The 19270-nt window shown below is 41.9% G+C and overlaps 1 protein-coding gene across 4 annotated transcripts in view; it reads right to left on the reverse strand.

Annotated features, from left to right (window-relative positions):
• LOC145534859 (uncharacterized) overlaps positions 1–19270 on the reverse strand; it is a 305098-nt gene that overhangs the window by 240904 nt on the left and 44924 nt on the right. Inside the window, exon 1 of one of the 4 annotated variants that reach the window (XM_081563162.1) lies at positions 3969–4023. The exons of the other annotated variants lie outside the window; for them this stretch is intronic. The gene's annotated coding sequence lies outside the window, so the exon portion shown is untranslated. Of the gene's footprint in view, positions 1–3968; positions 4024–19270 lie in introns of those variants that run through there. 4 annotated transcript variants of the gene reach the window in all.

A 19270-nucleotide genomic window follows, 5' to 3' on the forward strand; every position in this document is an offset into this window, starting at 1 on the left:
AGTGGCCCTTGCTCACTACAACTAGAGAAAGCCCATGCAAAGAAACGAAGATGAAGCATAGCCAAAAATAAATAAATAAATAAAGTTTTAAAAACAAACAGTAGTGTCTAATTTATATTGGTCTCCCATATCAAGTCATACTACATTTAAACTTATGTCAGAGAATCAGGAAAAATGCCCTGAAAAACTACACATGAAAAAAGTCATTTGCAACTTATTTTCATATCTCTTCATCCTTGTCGCCAAAAGAAAAAAAAAAGTGTTAATTATCTGATAAATTTATCTGATAAATGAATGTGGGTAAAAATAGTCATCTAGGTATACTAAAGATGCAGAAGAACCCAGATTGAAAAAAAAAAAGGTAAGCATTTTGAAAATTGAGATATTGAGTTTCTGCTACCCTGAGGAACATGCTAACATAGATTCCTGATCTACTGTGTCTGCTCATTAGCTACTTATCCCATCTTTTCTCCCTTTTGTATTATCAATTTCAAAAAATAATGTTTTCAAATAACATCTCTCAGCATTCTTGACCTAGTCTTGCAAAGGACTGCTAGAGAATTCAAATACATCCCACAGAATCAGAGATTATCAAAAGATGTCTTTCTTGTTTTATGGAAAGGAAACCCACCGGTACTCCCACAAGAAAATGTGACTTCAGGGAAAAGGGGAAACCTATTGAAGCAGATTCCATTCAAGTCAACTCAGCAGGAATTTGCCAAGTACTCACTTGTGACTACCAGATACCTTACTATCTGGAAAAAAATATTTAGCATGATCCCTTCTCTCTAAGGAGAAGGCAGCGGCGCCCCACTCCAGTACTCTTGCCTGGAAAATCCCATGGATGGATGGTAGGCTGCAGTCCATGGAGTCGCTAAGAGTCGGACACGACTGAGCGACTTCACTTTCACTTTTCACTTTCCTGCATTGGAGAAGGAAATGGCAACCCACTCCAGTGTTCTTGCCTGGAGAATCCCAGGGATGGTGGAGCCTGGTGGGCTGCCGTCTATGGGGTCGCACAGAGTCGGACACGACTGAAGTGATTTAGCAGCAGTAGCAGCAGCAGTTTCTCTCTAAGAGGATGATGAAAAAGAGTTCAGAGATTTGAGGGCAAATGGATCTCCATAAGTGACAACTGTTAAGTTTTCTGAGAGCTCAGACATTTCCTAAATTCACCACTGAAAAACGTGGTGCCATTACTTCATGTTGTAGACTGGCTCCACTCAATGGGTCCAGCACAGGAATGGAAGTCCTTGCACAGACAGACATTTGTCAAAGACACTAGATATTTTTAATTCAGGAAAACTACTACGAGTAACCCAGGCTGTTTAAGCTTAACTAGAAAAGCAAGTAACCAGTGTTGTGTTGACATCAAGGTTCCTTTTAAAGGGATGGAGGGCCCCCAATGGACATAGACATCCTATCAAAGAATTTTAGTTTGAGTACGTAAGCTACAATTTTTTGTTCTGTTTTTAAAATTATAAAGCAAACGAAAATATCTCCAGTTGTGGAATATAAATTCAATAGTTAATAGGGAAAGAGCCTGAGGGGAATGGCAGACTCTAGAAGAGATAAGACCTAGGACAAGGTGCAAGACTGATGCTATAGAAAGGTAGAATTCAACATGTGGAAAAATTTCCTGAAGACTGTAAAAATCACTTAAAAACAAAATGCGGTGCTTTATTAGATGATGAACTCTTCATCATTAGCAATATGCAAGATCAGGCAACCCTTGTCAGGGACCCATGAGGTAATTCATACATTGGGGTGGGAGGTGTACCAGATGACTCTAAGGACTGGAAGGGATGTGGCTATGGTATATTTCTCCTTCCTGGCCCTCAGAAAGATGCTGCACATGTGTGGATGAGCACAGCTACATCAAACCAGAAGGTGTTAAACCTTTATTACAGAGAGTGTGTTAATTCTGAATAGCACAGGGACCTTGGAGATTAGTGAATAATTATTATTTTTGTTCAGTCACTAATCTGTGTCTAACTCTTTGAGACCCCGTGGAGACTGCAGCACACCAGGCTTCCCTGTCTTTCACTATCTCCTGAAATTTGCTCAAACTCATGTCCACTGAGTTGGTGATGCCATCCAACCATCTCATCCTTTGTCATCCCCTTCTCCTCCGGCCCTTAATCTTTCCCAATATCAGGGTCTCTTCCAGTAAGTTGGCTCTTCCCATCAGGTGGCCAAAGTATTGAAGCTTCAGTTTCAGCATCAGTCCTGATGAATATTCAGGGTTGATTTCCTTTAGGATTGACTGGTTTGATCTCCTTGATGTCCAAGAGACTCTCTAGAGTCTTCTCCAGCACCACAATTCAAAAGCATTGATTCTTTTGTGCTCAGCCTACTTTATGGTCTGATTCTCACATCCATACATGACTACTGGAAAAAACCATAGTTTTAACTAGATAGACCTTTGTTGGCAAAGTGATGTCTCTGCTTTTTAATATGCTGTCTAGGTTTGTCACAGCTTTTCTTCCAAGGAGCAAGCATCTTTTAAGCTTGTGACTGCAGTCACCATCCGCAGTGATTTTAGAGCCCAAGAAAAGAAAATCTGCCACTGTTTCAAATTTTTCCACATTTATTTGCAGGAAGTGATGGGACCAGATGCTATGATCTTAGTTTTTTGAATGTTAAGTTTTAAGCCAGCTTTTTCACTCTCCTCTTTCACCCTCATCAAGAGGCTGTGAATAATAAATAAAGCATTTCTCCTTTTGTTGATAGTGTCTGTCCCTGTTCATAAACTCTCTCTTTCTGGGCAGCCGAGGGGGTAGTGGGGGTCTTGATGCCTTTGGTATTGTCACTGCTGAGCAAAACCACTAAACAGCTTAGAGCAGGCTGCCTCCACTCCCCAAGAGGAAAATCCAGAGTCTTTGCCTTTTTTTTCCACCCCCAACACCTCACTCATCCTCTTTCTCTTGACCTATATAGCAACCATGATACCCATAATCTATCCATAGACTCACAACCCCCATCGGTTGGCTTACACTTATAAATGACTTAAACACTACAAAGACAGCTAATTACAACCTCATTTATAAATTATTCACTTTCTTTTTCAAGGTTGTATTATGGAATGTCATTGTTTCATGGATCTGACTTGAAATTGGAGAATCAGAGGTTGTTTTTCTCCTCAAAAACACATAAGGCTATCCGTTTTTCACTGCAACCATTTTGTGTTTTGATAGATGAGAAATGACTCAAGTGAGACCTGGAGAAGGGTTCTCCAGCCCAGGAAAAGAGTTTGCAGTAACTTCAACAGTGCCATTCATTCATGACCCACCAGCCACTACACAGACTAGCCAAGCACAGGAGAGTCCCTTCTCAGCCTGGAAGCTCCAGCCTCTCCACCTGCAGCACTTTGCATGCAGACCCCTCCTCTCCAAAACACTCTTGCTTGGTTTTTATACCACTGAGTTCTTCCTTTCACTTCTCAGGTGCTAATTCTATGCCTCTTTTGTTGGTTTCAAATTTTCTTTTCATCTAAATATCACTCTCCCTTTCCTTTCCACATGCCTCCCTCGCCCTCAAGTCCTCACTGCAAATTATTCTCAGAACTGGACTTCTCTCCCTGACCTCTCTCCTGAGCCTCAGACCTGCCTGTAAACTGCCCGCTGGACATCTGCACCTGGACACCCCGCTGACCTCAGAATCATGACAGCTCACTAACTAATCAGGTAGTTGTCACAGGTCGGTTCCTTTAGGGCCTTCTCTACTGGAAAACAAACATAACTGAATTATCTTCAACGTTCCTCCTGAATCTAAAAGATGGCGATATTGTCAGATATTGAATTCACTCTTTCTCCCACAATTAGCTCTTTTTCTTATCTTCCGCTAGACTCCTCCTCCATCACAAGTAGACTCAAAGTCCCAAAGAGCTCGAGGAACAACTAAAAGCAGAAAGCCCAAACTTGAACCAGGTGCCACCTTGAGCTCAGGGTCCTTCTCGCCTTACTTACCCCACGTCTCTATTCCTCCGTCTGCCTCTTAGCTTGGGTTCCCCATACTTTTGATGCTCACGCACGCGCAGATGATGCGCTCACTGACCATAGACACCTACTTCCAGTTCCGGGTTTCACATTTCTGTGACTGTTCTCGTGTTTCTCTTCTTCTCCTCAGACATCACCTTTCACACCCCAATTCCTCTACATACTGAAATCACACCCGCGTTTCAGGGTTCTTCTCAAGTGCTACATTTGAGCCTTCTCCACTCCCAACCAAGCCAAAATGTGTCCTCTGAGACATCTCTTGGACGCTCTTTGCCAGTACTTCTTAACCTTGGCTGTGTCTTTGAATCACCTGGCAAGCTGTTCTGAAATCCCCGTCTCCCGGCTGCACATCCCCCTCAGACCAATTAAATCAGAACCTCTGGGGAGGAACCTCTGGTGTTTTTATAGCTCCCCGGGTGATTCCAATCTGCAGTCGAGGTCGATAACCACCGCATTGCACCATTTATCACTTTCTCCCTTGTAGTTGTAATTACGCCGTATTTGTCTTATTCCCACTACTAAATTTGAAACTCCTTGAGGGCACAGACCATCTTACCACATCTGCTTATCCCCTGCAGTTCTTAGTGAATCAGAGAGGCAATAAATATTGTTGAATTGAATTTGGAAACTGGAAATTAACCGTACACTTCAATTTTACATCTTGCATATAGTTTTAGAAGAGGAATCGATTAGTGAGGAACTAATCCAAATTTTTTTTTTAAAAGGTGCTCTTTGCCATTACCAAAAACATTCTGATATGACTTTGAAATCAGAATAGCTTTCATTGGAGACTGATGACCTGCAAATATGTGTGTGGCTGATGCATCCTTTGCTTCTGACACTTTCTGAACTCTTCACAGATAAAATGAATATGTTATGATTCTTTGAAAACTGGCTGCAAAATGTGACTCTGTGTGTAGATGTATCATTTCTCATTGAAGTAAACAAAAGCAGTCAGTGACTTGCACAAGCTCTGCCTTCCCCAGCCATGAGACAGAAGGTACCGCAAACCAAAACTGCAATGTGAACTTAACACAGAGCATCTGACCTCCTTTCAGGAACTGCAGAAAATGAAATGAAAAATGAGACAAGGAATGCTTGCCAGCCTTTCATACGGCTACAGTTGCTAAGGAAACAGCTTTCTTAGCTTCAACCTGTCCAGCCCAGCCCGTTTCACATATTCTTCAGGGTTTTTGAAAATAAGGAAATCAAAGTCAGAAAAGATGAGAGGGAATGAAAGTCAGGGCTGTGCCAGTGCAGATAGAGCCCTCGCGCTGTTTCTCCCTTCTCCCCTCTTTCCTGGTCACCTAGAATATTTGCCACCTGGCAAAACCCTCCTGGAACTCAAATCACAGAATTGGACGAGAAGGTGAACAAAACAATAGGAAGCCCTATTTGACATGCAGCAGTGGCTAAAAAACTGCCTCCTCACCCCAACCGGGCTTTCTTTCCAGCTGGGAAAGTAGGAGCCAACTCTTAACCCAGCAGGAGAAGCGCCTCAGCCCTCACCTGCCCCACATCTCAGGAGAAAGTACAACCCTGAGCGGAGGCAGCATTCGGATTGCACACGTGGTGAGATGCAGGCAAGCAACTCCAGACTCTCCGAGTCAAGGTAGGGTGGCTGTTCAGGGAGCAGGGAAATCAAAGGTCGGGAGGCCCAACTTAACTAATACTAGACCCTCTACAGAGGATGTAGAAACAGGAGAAAGTGCACCGAGGGTGTGATATATAAGACAGACAGCATCCTACCAACAGCCAATTAAGTGAGCAACTATTTCTTCAGCATCTCCTGACAAGGCACAATAGTGGCGTAGCCATTGATAGAGATTGAAAAGAGTCATTTGGAGGTATACACTGCTGTATTTAAAATGGATAACCAACAAGAACCTACTGTATAGCACAGGGAATTCTGCTCAGTGTTATGTGGCAGCCTGGCTGGGAGGGGAGTTTGGGGAAGAATGGATAATATATATGTATGACCTAATCCCTTTGCTGTTCACCTGAAACTATCACAACATTGTTAATCAGTTAACTCCAATATAAAATTAAAAGTTTTTTTTTAAAGTAACTTGGCAGAACTTCCCTGGTGGTCCAGTGATTAAAGACTCTGCACTACCAATGTAAGGGGCATGGGTTCAATTCCTGGTGAGGGAACTAAGATCCCCACGTGACACACAACACACTCAAAAACAAAAATAGTCATTTGGTGATAAATATTCCAGTATTCATATTCAGAGATGATGTCCCTGAGGGGTGAGGGGAGGGAGAATCGGAGAAAGACTGTCAAAAGCTTATAAGAACTTTCAGTTATAAGATAAATAAGTACCAAGGATGGAATACACAACATTAGGAATATAATTGACGCTGTTGTATGTTCCATATGAAAGTTGTTAAGAGAATAATCCTGAGTTCTCATCACAAGGAAAATCATTTTTTTCTATTTCTTTAATTGTGTATCTATATGAGATGATAGATGTTCACTAAATATGTGATAATCACATCATGATATATGTAAATCAAATCACTATACTGTATGTGTGTGTGCTAAGTCACTTCAGTCGTGTCCAACTCTTTGCGACCCTGTGGACCATAGTCCATCAGGCTCCTCTGTCCATGGGATTCTCCAGGCAAGAAGATAGGAGTGGGTTGTCATGCCCTCCTCCAGGGGAATCTGCCTGACCCTGCATCTCCTACATTAGCAGGCAGGTTCTTTACCACTTGGGAAGGCTATTCTATATACCTTAAAATTATACAGTGCTGTATGTTAATTTTGTCTCAATGAAACAAGAAGGAAAAAAAAAGATTATGCCATTTTCTCCCTCCATTTGCCACCAAATACTTTTTTTTTTTTGGCTTTCAATAAAATTTTTTTATTCTCCATTTCTACATAAATATACTATAAATAAAAGTTCTCTTTACAAGATACTAGTAGCACTGTGCAAATCCAGGAAGAAGAAATGGGCAGCCGAGAGAGGAATGGAAGAAAGGCATTTTACTGTTAATCATTTACATCTTTCAAATTTTGAACCATGTGCATATGTGTAAATAAGTATATAATATTTTTAAATCAAATTGAATACTACTTACCTAAAATGTCCAAACTGTACTATGATTAATTTTCAGGATGTCATAGGGGAAATCTGTAGTGGTTTTTGTCAAATTTATAGGATCCAGACCATGTATGCAATGTTATCATCTACTCACTAATCCTAGGAAAGGCAATTGTAAATATTTTTATTCTATTTTATATGATATGTATTATGTATTACATATATAACTTTTAAAATGTGGGATTCTACTGTATTATGCAACATAGCTTAATAAATTCAGACTCCTGGAATTGAACAAATGAGCCAGAAATAATGCCTTAAGATTTGAAGACATTTGGGGTTTTCTCAATCCGTGTGTCAATAGGCCTTTCTCTTGAGGCTTGAGCAGAGAGCCGTGTGGAACCAGGGAGAAGGACTCACTGTGATCTGAAACTAACTTGGCTGGTCCAGTCATAACCAGGTAACTCTGACCAAGTTACCCACGTACTTCCACATCCTCCGCTAAAAAAAAAGAAATAGAAACAAACAAACAAATACAGATACGGGAAGCACAATATAATTGTGGTCATTTGAAAAGGATAATTACTGACCCATGGAATTCTCTCAGAGAGTAAAGCCCAGCCAAACATTGATTATACTTGGTTTTCTCTTCATTTCACAGGTGAAAAAAAAGATGCCCGTGTGTTTTCTCTGATGTATGTCTCCTGACAGGGGAGTTGGCATCAATGTTACAGCAAAAACTGGAATCACCCGTGAACCCAAAGGTTTCCACATGGCCACATAGGACTGTGGAGCCTCTTTAACATATCTGGAGACCTGCTGCATGAAATCAGTAGGTCAAACTGATTTCCTGTATCTGAAAAGCGTGATGTTAAAATACACAAGAAATCCTCAATACTGTCATAAGAGCGTATGATAACCTGGCTTGAACTCTGAGTTCCGCCCCCATACTCACCCCTAAGCTCAGTGGGAATGATGCAGGAAGTAACTGAGGATGACCTGTAAGTGCTTCTCCACGGATGTCTCAGCCCCACCTGAATGTTGGAACCACTAGAGGAACAGGTAAATAACAACCCAAACCCCAGATCTGCTCCAGAACAATCAAACCCAAATCTCAGCCTGACAGTCGCCAGTTTGTGTGAATCTTAAAATGTGATTAGTCAAAGATAAAAATCTTTCTGAATGCAAGGACCATCTTAAGAAGGTATTAAGATACTAGTCGTTGGGATATTAGCTGTGATCCCAAGGTAGGTAGTAGCCTTCCCTGGCGGTTCAGTGGTTAAGAATCCACCTGCAATACAAGACACGCAGGTTCAGTCTAGAGGTCAGGAAGATCCCCTGAAGGAGGAACTGGCAACCCACCCCAGTGTTCTTGTCTGAGAAATTTTATAGACTGCGGAGCCTGGTGGGCTGCAGTCCATGGGGTTGCAAGAATCCGATATGACTTAGCGACTAAACCACCACCAAGGTAGGTAGGTGTGTGCATGTGTATATACGTTTTATACAATAACATGTTCCCTAATGGGCTTCCCTGGTGGCTCAGCTGGTAAAGAATCCACCTACAATGCAGGACCAGGTTTGATTCCCAGGTCGGGAAGATCCCTTGGAGGAGGGCATGGCAACCCACTCCAGTATTCTTGCCTGGAGAATCCCATGGACAGAGGAGCCTGGCGGGCTGCAGTCCATGGGGTCACAAAGAGTCGGACAGGACTAAGCAACTAAGCACAGCACGCGTTCCCTAATATTACTGTTCTTTCATCTATTTGCTTGTGTTCACAAAGTTGCCTTAGCTGATAAAAACTCTGTGTCCAGGAGCAACATGGACAAAGAGAAGCATCCATTCATCAACTAAGTAAAGATTTAGCTTCACATTATGGATGCTTTCATTGCCTAGGTGCCAAGGATGTTGCCAGCCTGAAGGATGCAAACTCCCATAGCAAACCTTGGCCAACCCTTCCTGCATTGGCTGCAAGATTCTACTTTGGGCCAGGAAGCATTTTCTGTTCCCCCACAGCAACCAGTTGGCAAAGACTTTGCTCACACACACAGATTTTCCCTCTCCGGTCCCGTGGCCAGGAGCTTTTTTGGGGCGCTCCAAGCAAAACCTCTCCTCGCCGGCTTCCTCGTCTCCAGAATGCACATCTATGTGCTCTGCACACATATGTATCTTGGCAGGGGAGAGACTTCCTTTAGGATTTCCTTTGAGGGTGCATTTAAAGCACTGGCTTTGGGCCAAGCCCAAATGACCTGTGGACGGAGGCATCTGCAGGCAGCCTGTGTGTTGTTTTCACCTAGCATGAAATGCGATCAAGCATCTTTGGGTCTGGGGAAAGGAAGGTTGGGTGGGGAGCTGAGGAATGTCTTCATTTCCTTTCCTGTCCTGAAGCCCCTCTATAGCTTGGGCTTTGTCAGCTCCAGGCAGACTCCCATCTCCAGTGGGAGGCCAGCCTGCTTTGATTTCGCTTCGTTTGGGATCTAACTCAACCTTGTTATATGCCAAATACCCTCCAGGCTGTCCTACTTTTCTGGATCTTGTCCTGAGTCAGAGCTCCCGGTAGCTTCATCTTTCTGTCCTTTAGGAGAAAAGTGCCCCTGCCATCACCTCAGCCCTTCCCAGAGAAAGGACTCCAGGCTGCTGTTGCAAACACCAGGCACACGCATTTGGTGATTTTAAGTGAAGATTATGAAAATGTGAATTACCGTGACAAAGTTATACCAGCCAGGTTTGAAAATAAATGGAGCATGTTCTGAATTTGATTGAAAGAGAAAAAAAAAGATTCAAAAATCATTTGAAAATTGGACAGGGGAAAAAAAAAATCCTTTCTCTGACTCTGCCTAGATTTTTTTTTCTTGGTTTTTTTCTTTTCTCCCAGTCCAAATGCAGCTTATTTTTGCTTCCAGTGGGTCCATAAGTCTGAGAACTAACAAAGGTGAAAGTAGGTTTTGCGAAACCAAAACTATTCCAAACTGTACAAGCTCCAGAAGAAACTGTGGCGCACTGGAATTTTGTGGGCTCAAAGAATCCGCCTGCCAATGCAGGAGATGCCAAGAGACATGAGTTCGATCCCTGGGTCAGGAAGATCCCCTGGAGTAGGGAATGGCCACCCACTCCAGTATTTTTACCTGGAAAATTCCAAGGACAGAGGAGCCTGGCGGGCTACAGTCTATGGGGTCACAAAGAGTCAGACCCGACTGAGCAACTGAGCATCAGAGTCAGACTGAGGATGAGGATCCTTTTTGAAATTTTTTTCCTTTAACTCTCTTTATTTCTTTCAGTTTGCCAGGAAATACAGCTGTGGCATCATGATCTACTAAAGCAGACTGCCCCACACACTTTTAGCTGCTGTTATAGGCACTGTTGTTTTTCAGTCGCTAAGTCATGTCTGACCCTCTGCAACCCCATGGACTGCAGCATGCCAGGTTTCCCTATCCCTCACTATCTCCTGGCCCTGTATAGGCACTGTATTTACTTTTTTAGAAAAATGAGATATAGTTGATGTACAATGTTATATCAGTTACAGGTGAACAACATGGTGACTCATAATTTTTAAAGGTTATACTCCACTCAAAGTTATTGTAAAATATTGACGATATTCCCTGTGTTGTACAACATACCCTTGGAGCTTATTTATTTTACACATAATAGTTTGTGCCTCTATTTCCCTCTAATTCCCTTCTCCCTATCTTGCTCCTCCCCCTTCCCTTTCCACACTGGTAACCACTAATTTGTTCTCTGTATCTGTGACTGTTTCCTTGTTATATTTGCTAGTTTGTCTTATTTTTTAGATTCTGCATGTGAGTGATATCACACAGTGTTTGTCTTTCTTTGTCTGACTTATTTCATCCAGCATAATACTCTCCAAGTCCATTCATGTTGCCACAAATGGCAAATTTCCATTCTTTTTTATGGCTGAGTAGTATTCCTACATATACATATATATATATATATATATATATATATATATATATATATATACACAAACACACATATACACCACATCTTCTTTATCCATTCATCTGTTGATGGACACTTAGGTTGCTTCCATAACTTGGCAATTGCAAATAATGCTGATATGAGTATTGAGGTACATGTATCTTTTCAAGTCAGTGTTTTTTTGTTGTTGTGTTTTTTTCTCCAGATAAATAAGGGTTAGATTCTTGATCAGTCAAACAATAACCATGCACCTGGAGCAGTTCCCTTGATCTCTTTAGGCCTTAGTTTCCCTGTTAGTAAAAGAAGAACAACAACTCAGAGGGTCACAATGAGTATTAAATGAAATTCTGTGGTTCCACGGCATACTGTTCACAAAATAGTATCTTTAAAACATGCAAGTTGGTTAAAAGTGAAGCCTTTGGAGCTCAACTTCCATCTTTGGAACTCACTGGCGATGTAACCTTGGGCAAGTTATTTAACCTTTCTAAACCCCAGATTTTTCCAATATATTCAAAAGGAATTTAAAATTTATCTCACTGCATATGGCAAATTCTAACTACTCAAAAAGTCATAATTTTAGAAAACATTATTTTAAACCACTTTCAGATTTGTAAAGATAATTATAACATTTTTCTATTAACGTGTGTATATCTCTATCTCAAAATATTTGCTTTACTGGTTTATGGGGAATTTACTTAAAAAATATGTTTAGTTATCCAGTTCTTTTCTCGGAGGAGTATTTATTTGGAGCAACTGAATCAACGACAGCACTGTACTGGTCAATAAGTCATGGCCACAAAAATATTTCTGTCCCCAAATATAACTAAATGAGAAAATCAGCTGCTCCATAATGGAATAGGTCCTTGATGAGGCTTCTAAGAGCCAAAGTCAACAAGAGAGGGGTCTCAATGGAATTAGGATTTTGGTGGGCCAGTAGGAAGCTTGCCTGGTTCTGATAGAAGCCTAGGGACAGGCAAGGAGGTGAGGGGGCATGGGCACTGTGGGAGCCCGCATCCCGACCATACCAAGACCAGACTGCCACAGTGAGTGCAGCCCACCCCGTCAGCCAGCGCCCCGAGACCCCATCCGCCCCATTGCTTTGTTAGCAGAGACTCCTTAACAACAGGCCGTGAGCCTCAGCCACATCTACCTCAAGAGGGAACATGCTCCAGAGAGAAGAGAGTCTGACCCTGGGAGCAAAGCAGGAGGCTGGGGGATCGCTGTTGGCAAGCCTTCTTCTTTTATTTTATTTTCTTATCTGGTACCAAGAGTTTGCAATTTGGGTGATACCCACCATGGCTTCCCTGGTGGGTCAGATGGTAAAGAATCTGCTTGCAATGTAAGAGACCCGGGTTCAAGCCCTGGGTCAGAAAGATCCCCTGGAGAAGGAAACGGTAACCCACTCCAGTATTCTTGCCTGGAGAATCCCATGGACAGAGGAGCCTGGCGGGCTACAGTCCATGGGATCGCAAAGAGTTGGACATGACTGATCTAGTAAAGAAACTGTGGACTCTTAAGCAGGAATTTTATGTTATTATATTCAGGGAGGAACTGAAAATGGAAGCCCTGAGTCTCTCTCTCGTATCTGAGTCAAAGGCACTCAGCTCATCCGAACCTCTTCCTCTCTACCACATGCTGCCCATGAAAAGGTGTGCACACATACACATATACACTCACACAAGTGCACATTCCCCCCTTTCAGCTACACTCCATGACGACCTCAGGCCAACAGTGACCTAATTCACCTTTCCTGCGAGGCTAATAACCCCAGGTAGCCACCGCCTTCACTCCCTCACTGTCACCAGGCAGGCTGCGGTCCCCTCCTTCTGTGACGTGTTTATTAAAGTGGGGACTAGCACTTGCTTACTGTTATTCTGTGGGCTTGCATGCTGCCTGGCACACAGTCGGTGTTGATTAAAGAGGGGAGGGAAGGAAGAAAAGGGAGAGAGGAGAGAAGGGAGGAAGAAAAGTTTTATAGTTTAATTAACATTAACTGCTTCAACTTTAGTCATTATCTTGTTTCTTTTCTCATTTTTGCTCCAATTCCAGTTTCCCAGGGGGAAAGAGTGAGTCAAAACTAAGATCAAATGCTTGATTGCTCAAAATAAATGCATTTCTAAAATAAAGTCTACAGGTATAAAAATAGATGCTATATTATCCATATGCATATGAACTATATAAGTCAGAATTCTGTTTTAATTCCACCATAAAGGTACTGGCACAAGGACAGCAATATAGATCAATTGAACAAAATAGAAAGCCCAGAGATAAATCCACGCACCTATGGACACCTTATCTTTGACAAAGGAGGCAAGACTATACAATGGAGAAAAGACAATCTCTTTAACAAGTGGTGCTGGGAAAACTGGTCAACCACTTGTAAAAAAATGAAGCTAGAACACTTTCTAACACCATACACAAAAATAAACTCAAAATGGATTAAAGATCTAAACGTAAAACCAGAAACTATAAAACTCCTAGAGGAAAACATAGGCAAAACACTCTCCGACATAAACCACAGCAGGATCCTCTATGACCCACCTCCCAGAATATTGGAAATAAAAGCAAAAATAAACAAATGGGACCTAATTAAACTTAAAAGCTTTTGCACAACAAAGGAAACTATAAGCAAGGTGAAAAGACAGCTTTCAGAATGGGAGAAAATAATAGCAAATGAAACAACGGACAATTAACCTCAAAAATATACAAGCAACTCCTGCAGCTCAATTCCAGAAAAATAAACTACCCAATCAAAAAGTGGGCCTAAGAACTAAACAGACACTTCTCCAAAGAAGACATATAGATGGCTAACAAACACATGAAAAGATGCTCAGCATCACTCATTATCAGAGAAATGCAAATCAAAACCACAATGAGGTACCATTTCACACCTGTCAGAATGGCTGCTATCCAAAAGACTACAAACAATAAATGCTGGAGAGGGTGTGGAGAAAAGGGAACCCTCTTACACTGTTGGTGGGAATGCAAACTAGTACAGCCACTATGGAGAACAGTGTGGAGGTTCCTCAAAAAACGGGAAATAGAACTGCCATATGACCCAGCAATCCCACTGCTGGGCATACACACTGAGGAAACCAGAATTGAAAGAGACATGTGCACCCCAATGTTCACCGCAGCACTGTTTATAATAGCCAGGACATGGAAGCAACCTAGATGTCCATCAGATGAATGGATAAGGAAGCTGTGGTACATATACACAATGGAATATTACTCAGCCATTAAAAAGAATGCATTCGAATCAGTTCTAATGAGGTGGATGTAACTGGAGCCTATTATACAGAGTGAAGTAAGCCAGAAAGAAAAACACCAATACAGTATACTAACACATATATATGGTATTTAGTTAATCAGTAAAGATAACCCTGTATGCGAGACATCAAGAGACACAGATAAATAGAACAGTATTATGGACTCTATGGGAGAGGGCAAGGGCGGGACAATATAGGAGAATGGCAATGAAGCATGTAAATTATCATATGTGAAACGAATCGCCAGTCCAGGTTCAACAGATGATACAGGGTGCTCGGGGCTGGTGCACCAGGATGACCTGGAGGGATGGGATGGGGAGGGAGATGGAAGGGGGGTTCTGGAAGGGGAAAACATGTACACCCATGGTGGATTCATGTCAATGTATGGCAAAACAAATAAAATATTGTAAAGTTAAAAAACAGAAAATAAACTAATTTAAAAAAAAAAAGAAAAAAAAATAATTCCACCATAAAAAATGGTTGAGTAAATATGTATAGGAGACCACTGCATCCCTTTAAAAAAAACTGTGTTTTAGAAGTGTTTTCAATTGAATGGAAAAATTCTCACAATGTATCTTTAAGTGGGGGGAAAAAAAGCAGATTATACAACAAAATGTATAACACATCCCAATTTTAAACATATATATAAAAGAATGGGATACGAGTGACTTGGTCTAGAACTTTCTACATTTGAAGAAGCAATGTTTCTTCACTCACCAGATACTTATTGAGTGTCTACTGTATGCAGGGCATTGTTCTCAGTCTGGGAATACAGCAGTGAGCCAATGGCTTTGAAATAAGCATGCCTTATGAAGCCCCTTTTTCATTCACTATCTTCTCTATGTATGATCTCAAGAGCTTTCTTCAGTCAATAAACATTTTCCCATTGAAAAAAAAAAAAAAGAATGGGAGAGTATACCCCAGAATGTCAATAATAATTATTTCTGGGTAGTGAATGATCGTTGATTTTTATTTTATCTTTATACCTTTATACATCTTCCCCAAATTCCTGCAAAATTCACATGTATTAAATCCATAATCAAAAAGGAAGCTATTACAAGAAAATAAAAGCCATGTGAATACTAAAATGAGAAAGAAATAATTTAAGAAAACCGTTGTATGAACGACAAGATTCCCAGAATGGGATGGTTAGTACCAGATGCCATGAAGGCAAGAAAGGTTGTTGTAATTGTTGTTTTTCAGACCAAGATTCCCAGACACTCCCATTCCTGGTAAGTGATTTCTGATTCTCCTGTACAACAGACAGGGCTCTTCATCTTACTGCTCATTTTCCGAGCAAAGCTGACCACAATCTAGGGAAAAGAATAGGACTTTATCCTTAGGTTCTTCTGCAAACTGCAATGCTACTGGAGCTAGTTTTGTTGCTTTTATTTTTGTTACTATTGTCTGCTTATTTGTATGTTTGTGAGGGTTGCACAAACACAGCCACACACGGGGACAGGAAACCATTAAAAGACACGACCTCCCTGTTTGGAACCCCAGGAAGACCTGTCTCTGGATATACCATGATAACATCTGCTCCTAATTGAGATGATTTATCAAAGTGGCCATCAGCAGGACGGGTCAGCAAGAGCATAAATCTAGTACAAACACTTTCAGCTCTGAGCCTGGAAACATAAAGTCTGGTCTTGTTTCTGATGTTAAGTAGCTGGCTGGCTGAGCCCGTGTAAATCAATTAATCTCTCCATAACTCAGTCTCTCCATCTGCAGAGTGAAATTCATGTTAGATGTAGATTGGCAATTTGTATCTCTGGTCACAGAGACGTTTCTCTTCCATTCATTTATCCTTCCAAGAACCACAGATTGACAGTTTGCAACATGCCAGGCATTCATCCTCCAGGCCCCCAGGTATCCAACATTCCTCAGTCCCCACAGACTGGCTGCCTGAGGATGCCTGGGCCCCCCCTAAGCCTGTGCTCACACTGCCTGTCCCTTAGGCCACCAAGATGGAAATGGAGGAGGAAAGGGAGCATGGGAGAAAAGCACAGAAGGCGCCTGGCACTTGCTGGGTGTGTGATAAGGCGACAGATGACTTTTGTTAGGGAGAACACGGTTAGTTTCTCACAACATCACCCAAAAAGCTGAGAGTTGTCTTACTGTCCGGGTGGTCGTACCTGGAAATGATTAAAGTCCTTCTTTTGTTTTGTTTCGCATCCATTTGTTTGTTTGACTTCCTTGTCTTTGTTTTGGCTATGTCTCCAGGACCTACTACATTTCCTTGGAGGAGAAAATGGTGACCCACTCCAGGATTCTTGCCTAGAGAATCCCATGGACAGAGGAGCCTGGCTACAGTCCATGGGGTCGCAAAGAGTTGGACACAACTGAACGACTAGGACTTATCTAAGGTCAAAAGCAAACATATAGTAAACAAAAAGATGACCCCATAAGCTGCAGGAGGGTCAAAAGAGGAATGAGTTGGCTTCTTTTCAAAAATGTTAGAACTGTTTCCCTGGTCTCACCAGCGGGAGATGAGCAGGTTCATTCTCCTCCTATGGAGGCTCAACCACACAAGAGGATGCTGGCACCAGATGTCTGCAAATGTCGATGCCCATGACTTCATAGCTCAAAGGAACCCTGATCTTCAGATTTAAGAAAAAAAAAAAAATCAATTCTGAGATCTCTGAATTCTTTACAACAGAGCTGGGGTTGCCATATGCTCTCTGAGTCAGAGCATCAGAGCAGCCAGAACCCTCTCCTTGTAAACAACATGAGAAGTTGGATACCAGTTCAGAAGGCGGCACGTTGCCTGGCCCAGGGTGGGGGATGTTACATTTCCAGGATGTGTCTGAAGCAAGTAGGACTGTGGCTTGTTTGAAGTTTGTCTGATTTTTCACATTTTTCTTTCTTTAGACAAACCCAACCCAAACAGACAATTCCCAAGCTTTAATTTTTAAGCCACAGGGACTCATCTTAAGCATTTCCCTGAATAAGGGAACTGAAATAGAGGCAGAATGGCCACACTCACAGGTGTTATGGACGTGCTTCATGCTTAGTCGATAGGTCATGGCTGACTCGTTGTGACCCTGTGGGCTGTAGCTTTCCAGGCTTCTCTGTCCATGGGATTTTCCAGGCAAGAATACTGGAATGGGTTGTCATTTTCTCCTCCAGAAGATCTTCCCAATGCAGGGATTAAACCCAAGTCTCCTGCGTCTTCTGCATTTGCAGGTGGGTTCTTTACCACTGAGCCACCTGGGAAGCCCGTCTTGTGGACACTAGTCCTTATAAGCAGAAAAAACTTCATGGAGTGATTCAGGGAGAAACAAAAAGGGATCACTACAGGATGGTAACTAGCATTAATCCTTACATGAAAAGAACTGAGCTGATAGTTATGCAAGCACATAATAACAGCCTACACTACTCAAAAACAAAATGTATACATCCGTGTTCAAACAGCATTGTTCACAACAGCCAAAAGGCAGAGGCAACCCAAGTGTCCACCAACAGATAGATGGATGGATAAACAAAGTGTGGTATAGACATACAATGGAATATTATTCAGTCCTGAAAATGCAGGAAATTCTAACATATGCTAAAATATGGTTGAAACTTAAGGACATTACGTTAAGTAAAATAAGCCAGTCACAAAAGGACAAATGTATAATTCCACTTACGTAAGACGCTTGAAAGTGAAAGTATTAGTCGCCAGTTGTGTCCAACTCTTTGTGACACCATGGACTGTAGCCCACTAGGCTCCTCTGTCCATGGGATTCTCCAGGCAAGAATACTGGAGTGGGTTGCCATTTCCCTCTCCCGGGAAGCTTCCCAACCAAGGGATTGAACCCACATCTCCTGCACTGCAGGCAGATTCTTTACCATCTGAGACACCAGAGAAGATTACATAAGATGCTTAGAGTATTTAAATTCATGGAGATAGAAGGTAGAATGGTGTTTGCCAGGGGAGGGGAGAATGCAGAGTTATTTTTTAATGGCAACAGAGTTTCAGTTGGTAAAGATAAAAAAGTTCTGGAGATGATGATAGTGAAGTTTGCACACCAACATGTGCGTGCTACCTTTGTGCTAAGTCACTTCAGTCATGTCTGACTCTGAAACCCTAGAGACTGCAGCCTGCCAAGCTCCTCTGTCCCTGGGATTCTCTAGGCAAGCATACTGGAGTGGGTGCCATGCCCTCCTCCAGGAGTTCTTCCTAACCCAGGAATCAAACCCGTGTCTCTTATGTCTCTTGTGTTGCCAGGGAGGTTCTTTACCACTATCACCACTTGGGAAGCATTAAGACAATGTTACAGAGGGAATTCGCTGGAGGTCCAGTGGTTAGACCTCTGCACTACCATTGTAGGGGGCCCAGTTCAATCCCTGCTACCAAAAATAAATAAATAGGTTTTGTTTTTTTTTTTAATGCCACAGAATTGTGCATTTAACATAATTAAAATGGTAAATTTTATCTTTTACCACAATAAAAATAAAGCTTGATAGTCATAGAACATCTTTATCCAAAGTTAAAGTAATAAGTTCCTTTGACCATGAAGATTTCTGTAAACAAAGACAGTCATCAGTGACAATGATGTGTTGCCAGTAGCAATGATGTATTTGTATCTATTCATCTGCATGTTTTCATACAATGAGGGTAAGAAGGGGTGAAACGACCAACCAGGATGGACAGTGAAGTCTCTGACCATAAAGGGAAAATGAAGGCCTTCCCTGGGGGTCCAGTGGTTAAGCCTTCACCTTCCAATGCAGGGAGCACAGGTTTGATGCCTCCTCAGAGAACTACGATCCCACATGCCAAAAAATTTAGAAGAAAACGGAATTCTTTCCTCCAGCAAACTTCAAGCATTCACATACGCATGAATCTCTGACCTTGGGCTTCTTTGCACCACATACTACTATTCAACCACCATTTCCATCAAGCAGCATTGAATGAGCACCTACAGTATACAAGCCACCAGTTCAATCACAGTGGAAATGACAAACCAATGTGAAATACAGTCCCTCCTTCTAAGTCATAACAGAGCACTTGAGACAATGAGAGACATATGAAAT

The sequence above is a fragment of the Giraffa tippelskirchi genome, chromosome 14 (assembly GCF_054371585.1).
Source record: "Giraffa tippelskirchi isolate mGirTip1 chromosome 14, T2T-mGirTip1v1.2.pri, whole genome shotgun sequence".
In the NCBI taxonomy this organism is placed as follows: domain Eukaryota; kingdom Metazoa; phylum Chordata; class Mammalia; order Artiodactyla; family Giraffidae; genus Giraffa; species Giraffa tippelskirchi.